A 21,247-nucleotide genomic window follows, 5' to 3' on the forward strand; every position below is an offset into this window, starting at 1 on the left:
CTGGGGTCATGTGATCAAAATTCAAATGCTTGCTAATTGACTTGTGACGGTTGCCGTGTCCGGGTGGGTGTCATGTGGTCCCCTTTTTGTGACCATCTGATGAGCAAAGTCAATGGGGGAAGCCAGATTCACTTCATAACTGTTGCTAACTTAACAACTGCGGTGATTCGCTTTTGTGGCAAGAAAGGTCATAAAATGGAACAAAATTCACCCAACAACTGTCATGCTTAGCAACAGAAATCTTGGGCTTAGTTCTGGACGTAAGTCAAGGACTACCTGTAACAGAATCGGAAGGGGCCTTGGAGGTCTTCTAGTCCAAGCAGGAGATCCGATATCATTCTGGACAAAGGGGTTAGCTTGGCCCGTTTTCTGGGGCTTTGTATGTTCTGTAAATCCAGACTATTTTATTAGCCTGTAGTTCAGCAATTGCCAAATCTGGCAAAATGGAGTAGGTCAGTCATCAGATTAAGTAGGCCTGAGAATTCACTCAATCGGTGAACCAAATGTTATATATTCTTAGGTGAACTTGGTTTAGCGAATAGAATAGAAGCTGGAAGGGACCTTGGAGGTCTTCTAGTCCAGCCCCCTGCTCAAACAGGAGACCCTATATCATCTCAGACAGGTGAATGTCCAGTTTCCTCTTAAAAATCTCCAGTGATGGAGCGCCCACGATTTCTGGTGGCAAGCTGTTCCACTGGTTGATTGTCCTCACTGTCAGGAAGTTTCTCCTTAATTCCAAGATTGCTTCTCTATTTGATCAGTTTCCAACCATTGTTTCTCGTCCTTCCCTCTGGTGCTCTGGTGAACAACCTGGCCCCCTCTGCCTTGTGGCAGCCCCTCAGATACTGGAACGCTGCTATTATGTTTCCCCTATTTCTTCTTTTCTTTAGACTGGCCAAACCCAAGTCCCGCAGCCGTTCTTTGTATGTTTTAGCCTCCAGGCCTTTGATCATCTTAGTTGTTCTTCTCTTCATTACTCACCTTGGTAGCATCATCTGTGCTAGAAGGGAGTGGGGTTTGTAAAGAGGAGGAGGGGGAGCAGGAGGAGGGGGAGGGGGAAAAGGAGGGGGAAGAGGAAGAGGGGGGAGGAGGAGGAAGAGGACTGTGGGGTCCTTGGTGCTCTCTGAGCTTGGTGGTTTTCTTGCAGACGTTTCATGAACCAACTAGGGAACATCATCAGTTCTAGAAGGGAGTGGAGAGGAGGAGGAGGAGGAGGAGGAGGAGGAGGAGGAGGAGGACTGTGGGATCCTTGGTGCTCTTTGAGCTTGGTGGTTTTCTTGCAGACATTTCATGACCCAGCTAGGGAACATCATCAGTTCTAGAAGGGAGTGAGGTTTGTTCTCTGTTTATATACAGAGAACTTGCCCTGTCAGTGTTGATGGGTGTATTCTTGGTAATTCCTGAATCTGACTGTTGTTTACTGTTAGATTGTTTGTCTGAGTTGGTTGTTCCTTGATTGGGGTATTCTTATGGTTTGATCTGCAATAATGTAAGCTGCTATCGAGTCCTTATGATTATGAGTGAGGCAGCCCTTACACCAAAGTAAAATACTGATGTAAACCTTCCCTTAAATTATGTCAGTTGTCTTTAAAGGTACTTGTGGACCATATAAAGGACTATAAAATACAGAGAGGATGAAAGAAGGAGAAATATGAGAGCAAGGATATTTAGGGTATAGTTGAGGAACTGGCGATAAATGCAAGGCAGAATTGAAATCATAATATGCCCTGGAGATTACCTTATGCGAATGGATCTGTGCAATAAAAATACAGGCAGTCCTTGACTTACGACCACAATTGTGCCTCACACCTCTGTTGCTGAGACAGTAAAGTGAGCTTTGCCGCATTTGATGACCTTTCTTGCCACCAGTTGTGAAGTGAATCATTGCAGTTGTTAAGTTGGCAACAAGGTTGTTAAGGGACTACAGGTTCCCCACTGACTTGGCTTGTCAGAAGGTTGCACAAAGTGATCACGGGATAATGAAACTGTCATAAGTACAAGTCAGTTGCCAAGTGTCCAAATTTTGATCATGTGACCGTGGAGATGCTGCAATGGCCTTAAGGGTGAAAAACAGTCATAAGTCCCTTTTTCAGTGCCGTTGTAACTTGGAACGGTCACTAAATGAATTGTAAGTCACGGACTATCCCACGGACTATTTTGTCCCCTAAATATTCATTTCTATTTGCTAAAGAAAATGGACATGAGGAAGATTTAGATCAAGATTCTCCTAAGTGGTCAATATCAAACTCTAAGGACCGATGGTTATCCATGATTGCTGTTAATGTTATTATTATTCACAGTACAATTAAGGTATTTATTAAATTAGTTTCATATAATAAATGTTTGAGGATTAAGGAACAATCTGAAGTGTCATGAAGGGGTTGATGAGCTGAAGAGTTTGGGGACCCCCGATTTAGAGGAATTTGAGACGAACAGATGTTGGTGCTACTATGGCAGTATCTTCTAGCAGAACAGAATCCATATTATATCATCACAGAACAGAACAGAATAAGTGAGTTGGAAAAGACCTTGGAGATCTTCTAGTCCAACTCCTTGCTTAAGCAGAAGACCCTGTACTATTCTGGACAAATGGCTGTCCGGTCTCTTCTTGAAAACTTCCAGCAATGGAGTACCCATAACTTATGGAGGAAAATTGTTCCACTGGTTATTTGTTCTAACTATCAGGAACTGTTAGTTCTAGGTTGCTTCTCTCCTTAATTAGTTTCCATCTGTTGCTTCTTGTCCTGCCTTCAGGTGCTTTGAGAATAGCTTGACTCCCTCTTCTTTGTGGCAACCCCTGAGATATTGGAAGACTGCTATCATGTCACCCCTTGTCCTTCTCTTCATTAAACTAGACATACCCAATTCTAGCAACCGTTCTTCATATATTTTAGCCCCCTAATCATCTGTGTTGTTCCTTCTCTGCACTCTTTCTAGAGTCTCAGCATCTTTTTTATATTGTGGTGATCAAAACTGGATGCAATATTCCAAGTGTGGTCTTACCAAGGCATTATAAAGTAGTACTTCACAGGAAGATCTCTCATCCAAACGTTAGCAAAGAGGCTCGGACATTAACTTCCAAATGTTTTTAATTTAACTGTCTATATTTTTGTACAGGTTTGTAACGGTGGACAATAAATAACACGTGAATGCTCTCTCCCACCCTCTCTCCTCAGAACACCATTCCACATTATAAATAAATAACCTTAGGACACACTTTCTCCACCAGTGATTGTCAGTGGTTGACACAACAAGTGCAGTGGAAATTTGCCCCAGCATTGACTGAAGGGTTACTTTTCAGAGATGGTTAGAGCAAAGAGCAATGGGTATGTCGTCGGGGCATAACACAATTCAGTCTGATGACAAGGAACCCTTACGGAAAAAAAAAAAAAATACTGCAGTGGATGCTTTTATTTCGTCCCTAATTTTTGTGTGCCTTCACACTCAACTTCAGAAGTGTATTATTACTGCATCCTCAGCAAAGGCGTTGAATTCTGTGCTGATGAATGTTAGTTTTGGACAGTGGTGGGATTCAAATATGTGAATGACCGGTTCTCTGGGTGGATGCCGCTTCCAGAAGTCTGTTCTGGCCCTGGGCAACAAAAAATTAGCTACCGGTTCTGCCGAACTGGTGCGAACTGGCTGAATCCCACCAAAGGAAGGAAGGAAGGAAGGAAGGAAGGAAGGAAGGAAGGAAGGAAGGAAGGAAGGAAGGAAGGAAGGAAGGAAGGAAGGAAGGAAGGAAGGAGTGGTGGGATTCAAATATGTGAACAACCGGTTCTCTGGGTGGATCCCGCTTCTGGAAGTCCATTCTGGGCCTGAGCAACAAAAAATTAGCTACTGGTTCTGCCAAAGTGGTGCAAAGTGGCTGAATCCCACCAAAGGAAAGAAGGAAGGAAGGAAGGAAGGAAGGAAGGAAGGAAGGAAGGAAGGAAGGAAGGAAGGAAGGAAGGAAGGGAGGAGCGATGGGATTCAAATATGTGAATAACCGGTTCTCTGTGCGGATGCTGCTTCCAGAAGTCCGTTCTGGACCCGGGCAACAAAAAATTAGCTATTGGTTCTGCCAAACTGGTGCAAACTGGATGAATCCCACCACTAGTTTTGGGTGCCTGTATTGATACTCCAGTGCTACTCACTAAGATGGTTGGTCACTGATACTTCTAGTAGGCATTTTGCAACGTTCAGAAAAATATCAAAGAGCACAGGAAGTCCTTGATTCAGGAAACTGTCCTACCGATGTTTAGCTAGAAAGCTAGTAGGTCAACTAGTTCTCCAATTGTCTCCAAGAGAGCCTTGCTTCCTTTTCTATAATCATTTTGTCTTACAGAAGGTGGAAAGTGTGACGAGGTCCAGTTTAATTGTCTCCTCAAACTTTGAGAAGTGTACTCTAATTCGAGGGCAGAGATTTTGCTCGGAAAGGTCTAACTCGTTCGTGAAAAGGCCAGCACGATTATGCCTGGAGGCAGGGATGATTAAATCAATCTGCAATGTCTAGAAGATGACCTCTTGTGCAAAAGCTTGTCAGGAAGGAGAAAAGCTCAGAAGCGTGCTCTACTAGCCTTTACAAAGCTGCAGGGAAAAATAATAATAATAATTAAATGGTTCCCCATCCTTGTTCAAAACTGAGACAATTTATATGGTGAATTCTGGAGGAAGAATTTAAATCAAAAGAAGAATTTAAAGCAAAGCAGGGGCTAGAATGGGATCCATTTAGAGGAACCTGGACAATTGTTCAAGAACTTAGCGGATTCTGAAGAACCGTGATTTCTCATGCAAGTTCTTTCAATGTTTTCTGCTAAAAAAAAGGCAACTGGGACTGTAGTTAATCCACAGTTTATCTTGCAGCAGTTTTTATTTGGGTCAGAAGGACTATCATTGGCGCTGAATTCTTGGGAACAAGAAGGATATCCAGAAATAGCTCTAAGCTTTGATCCCAAGGAGAAGATTTGGCATCAGACAACGCATCTTGCTCAATTAGCCAGGGGAAGAGATGGATTGAACCTTTTAGAATGCAAAGGCAGCTGTCCTTCTGAAAAAACATGTCACCCCTCTCTTACTCTCTCTTCCCACCGCACTCACCCTGTTCCAGGTCTACGACAACTCGCCACAATCAACTTGACACAGCCAACTCGCCACAGCCAACTCGCTGTGGCCAACTTACCGCAGCCAACGCCATGGGACAACTTGACATGGGACAATTCTACAATTCAATTATTTGAAAATAATTTAAAAATGTTTCAATTCTTGTCATTCCCATTTCGTTTTGTCTCTCCTTGGGCATCCTTCCTTTCACGATTCTATTCCACTATTTCTTCAGTATGAGTGTAACTCTTGTCCCGTAGCGAGTTGGCGGTAGTGATTTCCCCCGTGGCGAGTTGTCCCCTTCCCCTGCAGAGTGGCGATGCAATGAGAGACGTTAATGGAGAAATAGACCTTGCCAACAACTCGCATGTCATTCATAAAATGTGGACGAGAAATGCTTTACAAACCATCTGGATCATCCAAGTTCAAAACACTACAGTGATGGACCCAGGTGGTTTCCAGATTTGAATGTCTGTTTCTTCTGGCTCAAAGGGCAAGTGTGAAGTTTTGGACTCTACACCTCACCAGTCTCACTGGGCAAATTGCAGGACAAAGAACATGGAATTGCCCGGCATCCTAATGGAGCTTCTTCAGGCACAGAAAGTGGTGGGGCTTGGTTGTCATTTGCTCTTCCATCACTGCAGAGCAGGACACTGGAATCCGCCTCACATTTGGTAGTATGGCTGTAGTAAGGTTCCATTACATGCCTGAATTCGAGTGGGACGTTAAGGGGAAGCACTTCGGCTTTGATTACAGCTCCCAGGTGGGTCTCGGAAGAGGAATTCCGGATGTTTTTGGAATGGCTCATCTCGATTAGCAGGTCGATGGTTTTGTTCTGAGTCTCCAGGAAACCATCTGATCCCTCTTCTAGACCAGCTTCACCCATCTCCAAACATTTATTGGTGGAACCCAGGTCTTTGCCTTGGATCTTCTCTCCTTGGATGGCAACCTTGGACTCTTTCTTGTCTTGGTGACCTTTCTCCGGAGTTTTTGAAGACCTTTTCACTGAGAGATCCAAAGGACCGTCGTTGAACTTGTTTGCCTTCTCCAGCGCCTGGTGGATATGGAAAAGTTCCTGCCGGACTTTGACTAACTGGTCCCTAAGTTGCTTCTGTGCAGGAGTGTCCTCTTTTGCCAAATGGGAGAGCTTCTTCTCTACCTCCTGATACTCTTCTAAGGTTTTTGACAAGTCTCCAATGAGCACGGTGGTCATCTCTTGGTCTCTTGGACCAACAGTTATGGTTTGATCGTTGCTTGGTTTTAAAACGGGCTGGTCTGAAGCTGTAATCATCTCATAGGTCCCAGTTTTCTCCTGGCCTTCAGAGTGATGGTTATGAAGTTCTACCTGCCAGTGGTCCATGGACTTTGAAGCTTGCCTGGGTGTAACTTGCAAACCACTGCTGATAGAAGGGTAAAAAGCAGACAGGGAAAAAAAACTATCAATAAAATAGAACAAAATGTCAAAGATAGGAATGTGCATCATCCATTATCTAACCATGATCTAAGCTCTTTTTCCTTGTCTCAAATTGCAGAATATGGAACAGGCGAAGGGAAATCTGCAATCAACAGAGGCTAATGGTTACACACCGTACAAGGCCACTTCTTATATTCTGAATTTTTCATATGCTAAACAGATCAAAGCAGAAACCGTGTCACCATCATTTCAACAGGAGTCCATGACTTCCCTAAAAGCCAGAGGATTAGTTAGCACAGCAGAAGAAGACACCCAGTTGGGACAGGAAGAGAGAAGACGTGGCTTCGCCATTCCTCACGAAATGCATTGACTATATTTAAGGCCGTTATCAAATTAATCCATCTCTTGGATTCACACAAGACCTTCAGCCCTCAAACCACCAACAAGGCCAGTTTTTACCGCCCACTAACCTGGTCAAATGACTTAACCAAAGGGAAATTTAACTCGGCTTCAAAATGTTAGGAAATATAGCCATGAAGGATTTCAGTAGCCTGGGAAAAATAAGCTGTATGAATTCAACCAGTAGGGTGACCCTGGCATAAACAGTGTGGTTGTGTTCACAGCCAATCACTGGAGTTTGTAAACCACAGTTTATGACTTAGCTTGCTGAATGCTAGCCTTTATAAAACTCTCCCTTCCTTGTAGCCTAGAGCTGGGGTAAAAAAAGAGACATACCAGTTTTGTTCTAGCTTGCTTCTGGTTAATCCAGGGGTCTCCAAACTTGGTAACTTTAACATTTGTGGACTTCAGCTCCCAGAATTCCTCAGCCAGCCATATTGGCTGGGGAATTCTGGGAATTGAAATCCACAAATCTTAAATTTGTCAAGTTTGGAGAGCCCTGGATCTAATCCAACCTGCCTTTGTTTCTCTGTTTCCTTGGGTCCATGAACTGGGGGAGGGGTCTATTGCCAGCAGTCAATATCCCCCCCAAACCTTGTTTGTTTTTTTAATAAAAAGCTGAAGATTCTACCCAAGCATCAGAGAAAGCCTTGAGAGGTACTTTCTCCTTTTGGATACACAGCACAGGTGGGAGAAAAATATGTTCCAAAGCCATAGAGAAAAGGTGTTCCATTCACAATCCACCCCCCAGCTCCCTCTTTTCCGGAGAGCAGGCCATCAAAACTTCGAGTCTGAATTTGGGTGGTGGGATCTCAAATTGGTTTTTGAACTGGGGGTGCGTTCAGTATAAATGTGGTCATCCTTAAAACACCATAGGATGCCCAAATGTGGGAGGTTGAGAAGCTGGATTCTGGACCTCGATCTCTGAAAGGTTGTCCATCCCAGCTGGAAAATAAACTTTATGCCATGTGCATGAATGGAGAGAAGAATGGATGCTGTCCAATTGTGATGTTAGAGGAGACTCTTGAGATCATTGGACTGCAAGGAGACCCCATCAGTCAACCCGGACTGTCCTTTGGAAGGACAGTTAATGAAGTTGAAGCTCAAATTCTTTGGCCACCAAATGAGAAGAGAGGACTCACTGGAGAAGACTCTGATGTTGGGAAAGATGGAAAGCAAAAGGAGAAAGGGATGGGCAGAGGTTGGGATGGTTAGATATGAAGGTGAATTTGGAGAAACTCCGGGAGATAGGAGAGGACAGTTAGGCCTGGCCTGTTATGGTCCATGGGGTCACAAAGAGTCAGCCATGACTTAGCAATTGAACAATAACAAATGAATGGAGAAAGAGAGCACGTCATACCTGGGTGGATAGATCTCGTTTTCAGGTGTTGTCATATCAGAGCTTGCCAAATGAAGGTCGCATTTTGTGAACTTCCTCTTCAGGCTACTTGGGGTGACTCCACCATTGTCCAGACCAGCAGCTCCTGTGATCTCTGGCTTCTTGATGCTGTTGTGGAGAACAGCAGCCCCCTCTTTTATGCCTACGAGACCCTGGTAACCCTCAGGAGATGACTTTCTGCAGAGATGGCCAGCAGCCAGCAAGGAATAGCTTTCCCTCTCATGGACCAGCCATTTCTTCTCTTCCTCCTGCAGTAGCAATCTTTTGTGGCCCTGCTCAGGGAGAGGGTCTTCACGGAAACCTTTCACCCAAGGAAGGTCTGTCTTCAGCACCGGGGCTTTCAACACGCCTCCTTTTGGGGGGTCCGTGGAGGTCTGGGGCTGGAGGGGCGCAGGTATGGCCGCGGCAGGCAGTTGCTGAGTGTCCAGCTTGGTGGGTGCCATCTTGCTTTCTGCCGAAGTGAAGGAATGTTCAAAAAGCAGAGGGTAGTAGAAGCGCGGGAGGAAAGTGGACCTGTCGGGGTTCTGCAAGGATTGGAAGTGAGCCGAATGGGGGTGCATCAGCTGGGCTGTGGAGGCCAGGAAAGGGAATTGGGCCAAGTGGGAATGGGAAGTGGCCCCATTGGTCACCGAAGGGCTGAAATAGGAGAAGAGGTTGGGAGCCAGGGGGTAGTTGATCCCCAGCAGAGAGAAGTTGAGGCCTTGAGATTCGTGGAAATCACCATAAGCTGGAGGAGGGTAACAAGGGATGACGTTGCCATCGGTGCAGGGAGCCAGAACCCCAGTGGTGCTTCTCCGTTGCCCGTTGGCCACCAGTTTCCATTGTTCCATGAAGACCCCGCTGCTTCCTGAACATTTGGAGGGCATTTTGCAATGCTTTGGTTTGGGGTCCAGCTCCATAGAGGCCATCTCCTTTCCTTTGGACATGTGCTTCTTTAAGGAGAAAACATCCGTGATGATGAAGTCGGGGGTAGGATCTTTGGAGGCCTTCTCCTGCTTGTTTTTCAGCTGAAAAAGGAGGGTGTTCACATCTGGTTCAGAGGTCTCCCCGGCGGATAGGGTCTCCTTGACCATCTCCTTCTTCTCAGCTGTGTCTACCTCCTGCAAGAACCTAGACAACTCTTCTTCTTCTTCCTCCTCCTCCTCCTCCTCTTCTTCTTCTTGGAACTGGCTGGTTTCATCACTCATCCTTTCCGAGGAGGCCGTGTCTTCTGTCCCTATGGTCTTGCCTTCTCCGCCTTCTCGCTCTGCTTCACATTTGGAGTGAGTGGCCTCCATCCCCATCGGGTCATATGTCTCAGGCTCCTCCCGCCTCCCACGGAGCTGAGACGTCTCCGTGGCTTGCAAGAGTCGAAGTTCTGGATGGAGAAGGCCTCCTTTCTTGTAGGCCCAGTCCGATTCGATTAGCAGAGACAAGGAATTCTTACACAGGCTGTACTTCATGTGGTTGTAGAGATGCGACTTCTCCATACAAGTGAACGGGCACTGGAAGCACTTGTAATTGTAGGGCTTTCCCCAGGGACGGGGGATGTAATGGGGCTTCTTAGGCTTGCGTTCCTTGTGCTTGTAGACCGGGGCCAACTTACAACCTGCTTCATCCTTTGACATGGCTGCTTCCAACCCAACCAAACTCCAGGGATCCCTTGCTGGGCACCAGGCATTCAGCCCTTCTCCCCAGCTTGCTCGGATCTGCAGCTTACTCTGAAAAGAGAGAAATCAAAAGAATGCATTTATGGCAGGGTAGTGCGTTGGCCCCCAATTGCAGGCCTCTGATGGAGCTCAAGGTTGACTCAGTCTTCCATCCTTCCGAGGTTGGTAAAATGAGGACCCAGATTGTTTGGGGGGGGAGATAGACTGGCATTTGCAAGCCATTCGGAAAGAGCTGTAAAGCACTATGGAGCAATATATAAGTCTAAGTGCTCTTGCTTAGGAAGGAAGGAAGGAAGGAAGGAAGGAAGGAAGGAAGGAAGGAAGGAAGGAAGGAAGGAAGGAAAATTAGGAGAAGAAAGAAAGGAAGGAAAATGAGAAGGAGGGAAGGGAAATCAGGAGAAGGAAGGAAGGAAGGAAGGAAGGAAGGAAGGAAAATTAGGAGAAGGAAGTAAGGAACCAAGGAACGAACGAAGGAAGGGAAATCAGGAGAAGAAAGGAAGGAACGAAGGAAGGAATGAAGGAAGGAACAAAGGAAGGGAAATCAGGAGAAGGAAGGAAGGAAAATTAGGAGAAGGAAGGAAGGAAAATTGGGAGAAGGAAGGAAGGAACGAAGGAAGGAATGAAGGAAGGAACAAAGGAAGGGAAATCAGGAGAAGGAAGGAAGGGAAATCAGGAGAAGGAAGGAAGGAAGGAGAATTAGGAGAAGAAAGGAAAGAAGGAAGGAAGGAAGGAAGGAAGGAAGGAAGGAAGGAAGGAAGGAAGGAAGGAAAATTAGGAGATGGAAGGAAGGAAGGAAGGAAGGAACGAAGGAAGGGAAATCAGGAGAAGGAAGGAAGGAAGGAAGGAAGGAAGGAAGGAAGGAAGGACGCTATTGGGGGCAATATGCTGACTCTGTAAACCGCTCAGAGAGAGCTATAAAGGGCTATGGAGCGGTATATAAGTCTTTGCTTATGGCTACTGTTATCTGTATGCAAATATTCCTGTCCCAGCCAGTGGGGCAAAGCCAGTGTCTTTCAAAGCAGCCTCTGATCTTTCTCTCTCTCTCCCGCGTTCCTTCCTTTTGCACTTGTGCCGCTCCCTTCGCATTGCAACCCCGGAGGCAGGAGCTCTCCACTGCTTGTTCTGGGGAAGCAGCCCTAGGCGCCCTTTGAATTAAACAGCAGAGTTAACGGCCATTAAGCACAACAAAGGAATGAAAAAAACACCCATTAAAGGCAACAAAGGAATGAAGAGCGAACTTTCCTCCACAGCCAGCGAAGGTGGATGGCTCTCCCGGTGTTGCACACCGCTTTGGCTTATCTCGGACACTTGCTAAATGTCTGCCAGGCAAGCGCCCGGCTGGGGGAAAAAATCTCTGTCCACCATGTCAATTTCAATCAGTTTTTCCTTCGGGTAAGGCTGTTGGGTTCGGTTTGTCAAAGGCAAGCACTGTGTAAAAAGAAAGAAAGAAAGAAAGAAAGAAAGAAAGAAAGAAAGAAAGAAAGAAAGAAAGAAAGAAAGAAAGAGGGAGGGAGGGAGGGAGGGAGAAAGAAAAAAGAAAGAAAGAAAGAAAGGAGAAAGAAAGAAAGAAAGAAAGAGGAAGAGAGGAAGGAAAGAAGGAAGGAAGGAAGAGGGAGAGAGAGGGAGGGAGGGAGGAAGAAAGAAAGAAACAAGGAAAAAGAAAGAAAGAAAGAAAGAAAGAAAGAGAAAGAAAGAAAGAGGAAGGGAGGAAGGAAGGAAGGAAGAAAGAGGGAGAGAGGAAGGAAGGAAGAAAGAAAGAAAGAAAGAAGGAAGGAAGGAGAGAGAAAGAAAGAAAGAAGGAAGGAAGGAAGAAAGGAAGAAAGAGGGAGGGAGGGAGGGAGGGAGAAAGAAAGAAAGAAAGAAAGAAAGAAAGAGGAAGGAAGGAGAGAGAGAGAAAGAAAGAAAGAAGGAAGGAAGGAAGAAAGAGGTAGGGAGGGAGGGAGAAAGAAAGAAAGAAAGAAAGAAAGAAAGAAAGAAAGAAAAAAAAGAAAGAAAGAAAGAAAGAAAGAAAAGGTATCTATACATTTTACAGCACATTTTTTCTCTATTGTCATTTTTCTTTTTTAGAAAATGTTTGGCTAATGTCATCTTTGCAAACGGTTCATTCATTCATGAATGGACAGCTTGCATTTCCTACGGACGGACGTTTGTAGCACTAATAGCAGCAGACGTTCATCTAATGTTTGTAAAAAAAAAATCTCCTTTTTAGCCAAGTTCGTCCCCTGCTACTTTGTGGATACATACATTTTTCTTGGAGGAAACAGTGTTGGGAGTCCTTCCTGGTCTGGGAAGGCCCACCCCACAAACAAATCGTTAGCCAGATGCACAAGGCGGTCCTCAAACTTACGACCGTAATTGAGCCTGACAAATTACAGTCATCAGTCACGATGGTTGTAAAGCAGGTCATCACGTGACCGTTCCGATTTTACAACCTCTTTTTTGCAGCATTTTACAGCAATCGTAAAGCAAGCCCATTGTTTGCTAAGGGCTGGGTTTTGCTGGAAACTGGAGACAAACGTGTCATAAGTGGAATGCTGCAAATGGCCGTAAAGGTAGACCGGTTGCCGAGGGCCCAAACTGCAGCCCCATGACTGCATTGTGTGTGTGTGTGTGTATGTTGTCCTTCGAAACTTTGGAACCCGATCATCGGTAGCTTCTGAAGGATCTGTGACTTTGAGCAGTCATTAAGTCAAGGAATGTCTAACCTTCCCCTCCATCTTCATTCGAGCAGGCTAAATTCGAAAGGAGTGTCTTACAGCAAGGCACAGATGGAAAGCAATGAAGACAGGGGTGCAAATGCGTCTCGCTTTCCCTAGAGAACACGGGGAACATAGAACGTAGGCTAGTAGAGTTGGAAGGGACCTCGGAGGTCTTCTAGTCCAGGGCTTTTCAACCAGTGGTACGGGTACCACCTGTGGTACATTGGCACCTGGCAGGTGGTTCGCGACCATCCTACAAAAGTGGTAGCGGGGGAGGGGAATGAGCTGAACCGGTGGCAGCACCGCACAAGCCTGAGCGAGAGACGGCTGGAGCTGCAGGGCTGTCAGGGCTCAGCGGAAGTGCCAGGATCAGCGCCAGGCTCCAGCTGGAGCTCAGCGCTGATCCTGGTGCTTCTGCTGAGCCCTGAAGAAGCACCAATCAGCTGGAAAGCAGCACTGATCCTGGCGCTTCTGCTGAGCCCAGAAGAAGCGCCGATCAGCGGGAATGTTGCAGCATCTCCAGGGTCTTGTGATTTACATTCAGATGCTGGGCAACTGATTCATATTTATGACGGTCGCAGTGTCCCAGGGTCATGTGAAGTGACCAAAACCTGCTGCAACCACCCAGCAGATGGGAGGGAATAAAAACCAAACAAATCCCAAGCCCCCCTGCTGCCAATCCTCAACAGAAATGCTCACAACAATGAAAAGCTCGGACAGGAGGAAGAGCGCCGGCCGGGCGGGCAGGCAGGTGTCTTGCTCGGCTGTGGCTTGGGGGACACTTTTTTCAGTGCCATTTTAACTTCGAACAGTCACTAAGCGAACTGTTGTAAGTCGAGGACTACCTGTAATTTATCACTTTTTTCCTTTTTTTTTTTTGGGGTCATCAAGTTTTTGACCCCTTGCTAGGCGACTGGTGGTCCTCGGATGTTGCCATATCCTAAAAGTGGTACAATGGGTGAAAAGGTTGAAAAGGCCTGTTCTAGTCCAACCCCCTGGTTGAGCAGGAGATTCTAATTTATACCATTTCAGACAAACGGTTGTCCAGTCTCTGTTTGAAAGCCTCCTTGTTTGATCACCCAGCACTTTGGAGAGCCCCAAAAGAGGATCAAAACGGAGGGCCTGGAGCAGACCTGACATCTTCAAGGGCGTCTCCTTTGCTCTGCGCAGTCCGGGAAGCAAAATCTGAGGGGTTCTGCCCCAAACAGGACCTCCTCGATTCAAAACAGGCATTGGGAATCATGTTCAGAAGATCGGTCCCCCCCCCCCAACAGCAGATACTCTGAGTCTGTAGCATCTCTCCACCTGCCACAACGCGTTATTTCCGGCGGGTGGAGGAGACAAAGCGTTTTGGGGATGTGTCCAGGGGGGGAGCCATGCCACGTCAGTGCTTTCCACACCTGGGCAGGGGAATTGCAGGATCTCTTGGCCACGAACGGCCTCGGGACAGGAGGCAAAGGAGGGCCGGGGAGCGCAGAGATGAAGGAAGAGGGGAGAACTGCACAAGCAAAGAACGAAGTTGTCATTGCAGGCAGTGCTGTAGTTTGTGTGCCGTGCTGCGTATTCGATTTCTTGATGCACACGGTGTTTCCAAGCTTATTGCTTGTCTCAAACTCCCCCCCCCCAATGCTGCACTCATGAATATCAGAGGGACCCTTTAATCATGAAGACCATAAGCTCAAGTAATCTTTGTCTTGTCTTTTCTTTCTTTTCTTTTTTTCTTCTTTTTTCTTTCTTCTTTCTTTTTCTCCCTCCCTCCCTTCCTTCCCTCCCTTCCCTACCTCCCTTTTCTCTCCTTCCTCTGTCCCTCTCTCCTTCCTTCCTTCCCTCCCTCATTCCTTCCCTTCCTCCCTCCCTTCCCCACCTCCCTTTTCTCTCCTCCCTCCCTCCCTCCCTCATTCCTTCCCTTCCTCCCTCCCTTCCCCACCTCCCTTTTCTCTCCTCCCTCCCTCCCTCCCTCCCTCCTTCCTTCCTTCCTTCCTTCCCTCCCTCCCTCCCTCATTCCTTCCCTCCCTTTTTTGAAGACCCATCAAACAAACTCATGTTTTACAGAGGACAAGGCAAGCATGCATGGACTTGGATTCCCAGATTTCCCCAATCAGTATGCTGACTGGGGAATTCTGGGAGATGAAGTCCATATATCTTAACGTTGCCAAGGTTAGGCAACACGGTTCTATCTAGAGGACCTCATATTTTTTTGTCTAGTCCTAACCGGGCACTAGAGGTCATTAGATCTTCAGCCGAGGCATCTTCTACTATTAAAGCCTCAACATCTGCTGTTTTCTTTCATGTGATCATAACATTTTCCAGCTCGTTGCTTTCGTAGCAAGGATGGGTAGGCGATTCTCCAGACTATAGGTCCCATTGGACTATAGGTCCCATTACAAGTTGTATTGACTAACATTGATGAAAGTTGGAGACCAACAGCACTGGCAAGGCCTCATGGTTTGGTGTTCAATGGGAGAATTAAAGACAGTAAAAAAGAAAAAAAGAGATAAAAGATGACTGGAACTGGGAGGAGGATGCAGGGGGGAAAAAAAAGCATCCAGCATATCTAACAGAAATTATCATCCAACATCATCACCATCTCTATAGGAATGCAATTTCTGAATTATTTTGCAAAAATAGGAATTCTTCTAAGGACGTTTTGCTGGAAGTGGAAAAAATGAAATGAGGGACAATAAGTTTGTAACTGCTGAAGGAAGATGGTATATAGCATCTTTAATTCTTTTTTTTCCCTTTTGCTATCTTTTGTCTTCTGCACTTTTACCTTTTCTTTTTAAAACTTTTTTATTTTCAAATTTATTTTTTGAACTCCGAAAAAAATTCTAATAAAAAAATAATTTCCTGACAATGAGGACAATTAACCAGTGGAACAACCTGCCTCCAGAAGTTGTGGGTGCTCCAACACTGGAGGTTTTTAAGAAGAGACTGGACAGACATTTGTCTGAAGTGGTATAGGGTCTCCTGCCTGAGCAGGGGGCTGGACTAGAAGACCTCCAAGGTCCCTTCCAACTCTGCTATTCTGTTATATCACCATCACCACCACCAACAGCAGCAGCAGCTTTAAGAAAGGCATCTTGAATGTTTATTTTTAAATGCTATTGATAGTCTCAGGAATTACTTGCTGATGGTCTTCTCTTCTCTATAGCCGCAAAGTAGCAAAGGAAGGGATTTTTTTTCTCCCCGTTGACCTTCGCTTGCCCAAACTGGCATCAGTGCAGCCCACCCAGGGCTGCCCAAGTATCAACAGCTTGGTGCAATAAGTGACTTTTCAGCCAGCCCAGGAAGAAACGCTCGCTGAGCCCAACCTGTGCGCCGAACAGCTTGGGAGAAAAGATGCCTAAGGAGAAAACCAATGGGAAAATGGCCAGGTGACAAGGATGGTGGCAGCTGGAGTCCTGGGAGAAGAGGAGGAGGAGGAGGAAGAGGAGGAGGAAGAGGAGGGGGAGGAGGGGGAGGAGGAGGAGGAGGAGGGAGGAGGAGGAGGAAGAAGGAGAAGGAAAAGGAGAAAGAGAAGAAGGAGGAGGAGGAGGAGGAGGAGAATCAGTGTATGCAGAGATGAAAGGTTACAACTAGTAGATCACTTAAGGGTGAAGGAGTTACGCCTTTGGCTGTAATAATAAAACTGATAATGCTGTAACTGGAGATGTAAAATGACTCAGAAATAAAAAGGTCCTCAATGAAGAAATGGGGTCAATGCAGAACAGCTTTCTCCTTCCCAGTGACTCAGATTCCACTCAGGTCTTTGTAGCACGAAGTCAACTTGTCCCCCTGTTCCGAATGGGGGTACAGCCCCCCTCATTTTCTAACAGGAAATATCTCCGCTCCCCAATCATTTCAAGGGGAACCTTCGCTGCTCTTCCCCGGGGGCAAGTGTTTTCGTCCAAGGACAAGGGTGATTATCTTGATGAAATATCAGAATCGACATACCTCAAGTCTCGAGCTGAGCCGGGAACCCGCGCGAAGCGATCTGCTGCCAAAATAGGTGGTTTTGATCAGATAGTCATGGGTGCCCAACTTTCTGCCCTGCTTTGGGTAAAAGGATTTGGGTGGAGATTTCCACTATCCCGATCCAGTTGGGAGTAAAGAACAGTTGGTTGAGGAGACACCAAGGAAGAACTTGGTGCTCTGAACAACCCTTGGTGGAACTCATAACTCTCCTCTTCATTCTTTCCAACCCCATGGAATGCTGGGAAGAAACGATGTAATGGGGACTCAGGAATCTGAGCAGCGAAAGTTCCCCTTGAAATGATTGGGGAGCGGAGATATTTCCTGTTAGAAAATGAGGTGGGGGTGTACCCCCATTCAGAACAGGGGGACAAGTTGACTTTCTCCCTCAGCGTGACTTTAGGTTCTTACTGAATCGACTGGGATCCAGTTTGGTGAAGTAGGGGGGGAAAATGGCAGTGTCAAAGCAAGAATATACAGTATTTGCAGCCAGATCTAAGCATTTCCACCATGCTGTACTGATGTCTCTGTAACCTTAATAAATGCTTTTAGGAACAATATGCCTGAAAGTCCTTTTAAGTGTTTCGTTAATCAGACACATGACAGGCAGATTGAGTTGAGAAATAGGCCAGAAGAAGGTTGTATAATGATGATCCTAAATAGAATCAAATTCTTTTTTTGGCCAAGTGCGATTGGACACACAAGGACTTTGTGCAGAAGCTCTCAGTGTACACACAAGCAACAAATGATCAGTCATGATCATAATCATACAATCATCATATAAGTCATGAGCTACAACATTCAGCGATAGTCGTAGGATACTAAATAAGCAATCAACATAAATCATAATAGGTTACCAATAAAAAAGCCATCAACAGAACTCGTAAGACACAAACAACAAAGTCACAGTCATAAGAAGCTAAGGAAATAGATAACAGGAAGGATGAGAAGGATAGTAGTAATACAGCCCTACTACAGTATGTGGTTTGACCTCCCAGGGCATTGAGGTGGTAAGTCAAGGACTAACTGTAACCATAAAATAAAATTTACAACAATTATGCACATAAACTCTCTAACAGCTCCCGAGGATACACTGACCTCTCTTCCCCTTCCCAATTCCATGCCCTCCCCAAAAAAACACCCATCACTGCCCAAGTCCATTTAAACAGCTTCATATATTTAATTTTGTATTTGACAACGGGAACCATTTAAATGATTGAGTTAATTCATAACCCATCAACAGGTCTGTGCCAGAGATCCTGGGGCAGATTTCAGAGGCCTGTAACTTCTAGAGTGGTAGGGCGAAGGGCTCGCTTGATAGCAGGATAAGGGAAATCACTCTGCACATTTCAAACAAGTTTTCATCCTGGGAAGCTTGAAAGTTTTAGTTCTATGTAAAAAAAAACCCCAAAAAACAGGCCATCCTTTCTCCACCCCGGTGTGGTTCTCTTTTGGCACAATGATGCTGATGCAGAGATTACAGATCCCTTCCAGCTGGGGGAAGAAGGAGAAGGAGAAGGAGGAGGAGGAGGAGGAGGAGGAGGAGAGGAGGAAGAGGAGGAGGAGGAGAAGGAGGAGAAGGAAAAGAAGGAGAAGAGGAGGAGAAGAGGAGGAGGAGGAGGAGGAAGGGGAGGAGGAAGAAGGAGAAGGAGGAGAGGAGGAGGAGAAGGCGGAGAAGGAAAAGAAGGAGAAGAGGAGGAGAAGAGGAGGAGGAGGAGGAAGAGGAGGAGGAGGAGAAGGAGGAATAGGAGGAGGAGGAGGAGAAGGAGGAGGAGAAGAAGGAAAAGAAGGAGAAGAAGAGGAGGAGGAGGAGAAGGAGCAAAGGTCCTTAGTGTTCTCTGAGCTTGGTTGTTTTCTTACAGACATTTCATTATCCAACTAGGGAACATCATCAGTCCTAGAAGGAATTGTGGTCTGTGAGGAGGAGGAGAAGGAGGAGGAGGAGGAGGAGGAGGAAACAGAAATGAAGGTGTAAAAGAATGAACCAAAGTGGAAAAATAAGCAGGAGAGAAGATTCAAAACCACTTTTCATTTGTGCAGCAGCCATATTCTGTGTTGCCCAAATATTGCTGAAAACAAGGCCTAACTACTGACAGAAATAATCCCTTTTGTTTATTTATCATTTTAGGTTTAACACATGCCAGCTACCTTCTTTTTAGATGGTATATATATTGTTCTTCACAGTCTGTAATATTTTAAGATTGACATGTGCAGAGTTAAGCAGCGTGTGCCACATTTTTATGAGTTATTTTATTTTTGTGATGCTAGTATTTTATCTCATCTACTAGATTTTACTTATTCATATTTTGCTGGCCATTGAACAAATAAACTATCTAAAAAAAAAATAGAAGAGTGGAAGGCGATGAAACAATGAAAGAGCTTCAGTTGCCAAGCTGGAGAGAGAATGAATTTGAGCAGGGTTAATAATGTTCCACGTGTAAGTACACAGAGACTGTCATCTCACAACACACCAAATCACAAATCAGCCAACTCCATTGGAGCCCAGCAAGTGGTACAAATCCAGCTGGGCGCCTAATATACTGTTCGATGTGTAACGTGATCCTGGAAGATTGGGTTAATTGAGCAAATCACTGTTTACTGATCGTTATTTATTTCATTGTGCATTTGCTGCATTTATAATAGAATAACAGAGTTGGGAGGGACCTTGGAGGTCTTCTAGTCCAACCCCCTGCTCAGGCAGGAAACCCTAGACCATTGCAGACAAATGGCTGTCCAGTCTCTTCTTAAAAACTTCCAGTGTTGGAGCATTCACTGCTTCTGGTGGCAGGTTGTTCCACTGGTTAATTGTTCTAACTGTCAGGAAGTTTCTCCTTAGTTCTAGGTTGCTTCTCTCCTTGGTTAGTTTCCATCCATTGCTTCTTGTCCTGCCTTCAGGTCCTTTGGAGAATAGCTTGACTCCCTCTTCTTTGTGTTAGTTAAAGATAGGCAAACATAACTTAGGAATGCAGCAAGAGGCAACTTGGCTGGAGATGCCCCAGTTCACACAATTCTCATCAATCCTGGATCCATTGTGGCTTGGACTCAAAGGGAAAGGCAATTTTATGTTGTGTTTTGTTACAGGCAGGACTTTGTTGGCAATCCAAGGTAACTTTGGTATTCTTGAATCGTGAGCTCTTAGGAAAGTATCCTCTGATTGTGTGTTTCAAACATCCATTTCCAGTGGGGAAAATAGGAGAAAGCAGAGTGGGGAAAAAATATTTTCCTTTGCTGTTTCTCCACCTGAATGGCAGGGCATGTTCCTACAGATGAGCCCTTTGAAGGATTATGTATTAAAAGAAAACCAACTAACTTACCTCTGTTCCTAAATGCTAACGCTGTTGCACATAAAAAACAGAGGAGCTCTGATCAACTATCACAGCCACCGTTTTGACAGTTTTACTGTACTGTTGTCTGTGGACAACGCCCCCACTAAAGGCAAAAACAGGATAAACTGACCCTGGTTTGTTCCCAGTCTTTCAAGTGGCCACAAACTACTAGCAAAAGTGGCATTTGATCACATGGCAAGGAGGCATCGAGAAATGTTTCCACTTTGAGCATCTAAGAAGGGACAGGAAAGGAGTAAGGGAAAGAGGAAAGACAGGAGGGAAGGAAACAAGAAAGGCAAAGAAAAAGAAGGAAAGAGGGGTAGAAAGCAAGGAAGGAAAAAGAAGGAAAGAGGGGAAGGAAGAAGAAAGAAAGAAAGGAGAACGAAGAGGGAAGAAAAAAAAGAAACGGGAAGAAGGAAAGAAGGAAAGAAAGAAACAAAGAGAAAGAAAGAAAGTGTGGGAAGTCAGAGCCCCAGTGAGGGAAATATTAAAAGGGCAGAAATATATATTTCCTCAAAAGTATTTTAAAAAAGCAGAAACCAACTTTGGCTCCAAATCTCTCTGCCCCAAGCAAGACCTAACCCCATACAAATGCAGATGTAAAACCATTAGAAAGTTGAAGCCAGAGCAATCAAGAAGACAAAGAGAAAATTTGCATGCCCCACCCAAACTCTAGGAGTCATTAGCCCCATCACCTAGGAAGCAGGATATGATAATAGGATTAAACCACAGATATCAAGGCCTAGAAAAACACTCAGAAATAGCCTCAAAGTTCATGCCACAGGAACAGGAAACTATTCCAAACAGGGCTAGAGGGGGTATAAAAAACCTTCTACCCATGTGCTCACTCTCTTTCTTCTCCTCTGCTCCTTCTTGCAAGGACCATCTTTCTTCTGCAATAAACTGTAACCTTCTTCCCAAAGCAGTCGCCATGAATAAACTGTAACCTTCTTCCCAAAGCAGTCGCCATGTTTGCTTATTTATTCCCAGCTTGGATGAACCAGGATGAAGACTTACTTCTAACAAAAGAAAGAAAGAAAGAAAGAAAGAAAGAAAGAAAGAAAGAAAGAAAGAAAGAAAGAAAGAAAGAAAGAAAGAAAGAAAGAAAAGGGGAAGGAAGGAAGGAAGAAAGGAAAAAGGAAAAGAGAAGGAAAGGCTAAGGAAGTTGGCTTCTCAAAGTGATGGCACAGGAAGACTTGGAGTTGTGCAATACGCAGCCCCTGAAATTAACAAGTTGTCTAATCTCCTTGCAGCCGGCCGTTGCTCAGCTGCTTGTGAAAGACGTGTGTTCCCCGGTCCACACAGGTGATATTATATTAATATGGTCT

This window comes from Protobothrops mucrosquamatus, unplaced genomic scaffold, assembly GCF_001527695.2.
Source record: "Protobothrops mucrosquamatus isolate PMUCROS unplaced genomic scaffold, P.Mucros_1.0 scaffold873, whole genome shotgun sequence".
NCBI lineage: Eukaryota > Metazoa > Chordata > Lepidosauria > Squamata > Viperidae > Protobothrops > Protobothrops mucrosquamatus.